Raw genomic sequence first — 905 nt, 5'->3', positions numbered from 1 at the left:
CCTTCTTCAGATTTTTTTATCCTTTTTTCTGCTTGTTCTTCTATTTTAATAGTACTGAGTGCTTTGTCTTCCAGCTCGCTAGTTCTGGCTTCCATCTCTTCAATTCTACTCCTTTGCCCTCTCATTACACTGTCCATTTCTCTTATTCTTTTATTAATCATTTGGACCTCTTTCTGTAGGTTTTTAATTGTTTCCAATGCTCTATCAATCTTATTTGATTGTTCCTGTAGCACTTTCCTGACTTCTTCCTAATTTTTCTCAACTCCATTTTAGAGTGTTTTGAAACATTTTATAATCATTTTTCTGAATTCCTTCTCAGGCATTTCCAAAGTGTGCCTTCTTTCTGTAGTTATACCTCCAGAACATTTGTCTAAGAAACTCTATATTGTTTCTGGACATGTGCTGTTATGGTCATCTGTTTCTGTTTCTTGGGCATATTCAGTAGTTAGTTTGGCCTTAATACTTAAATGAGTGTCTGTTTTGGTATTTTTTATGCTTTCTGGTTGCCTCCAGGTAAATGGGATAAGGAGAATGGCATCCCTTTTCACTTTCTTATTACTAGACTAAGAGTAACTCTCACAGATGTTGGCTGCTTACTAGGTATATGGCAGCTAGTATTGGATCTTGCCTGGATTGTGGAATTTTATAGAATGTGATTGTAGCTTGACTATAACCACAATTGCTATCTCTTCTTGGGTAATGTAGGGAGTGAAAGAGCCCCCTAAAAGTAAAGAGGGGACTGAAAAATGAAACAGAAACAGCAAAAAACAAATTGGATATTATAGTCTATAATTGCAAAAAAGAAAAGAGAAAAAAGAAAATCTATAGCCTAATGTGAGTATGACTTTAATATCCTCTTTCAACTTCTGTCTTCAAGGCTGCCTGAGTAATTTCAGGATGCTGAA

The sequence above is a fragment of the Chrysochloris asiatica genome, unplaced genomic scaffold, assembly GCF_000296735.1.
Source record: "Chrysochloris asiatica unplaced genomic scaffold, ChrAsi1.0 scaffold00570, whole genome shotgun sequence".
In the NCBI taxonomy this organism is placed as follows: Eukaryota; Metazoa; Chordata; class Mammalia; order Afrosoricida; family Chrysochloridae; genus Chrysochloris; species Chrysochloris asiatica.
The sequence above is the reverse complement of the archived record's forward strand: the minus strand, read 5'-3'. Positions refer to the sequence as shown.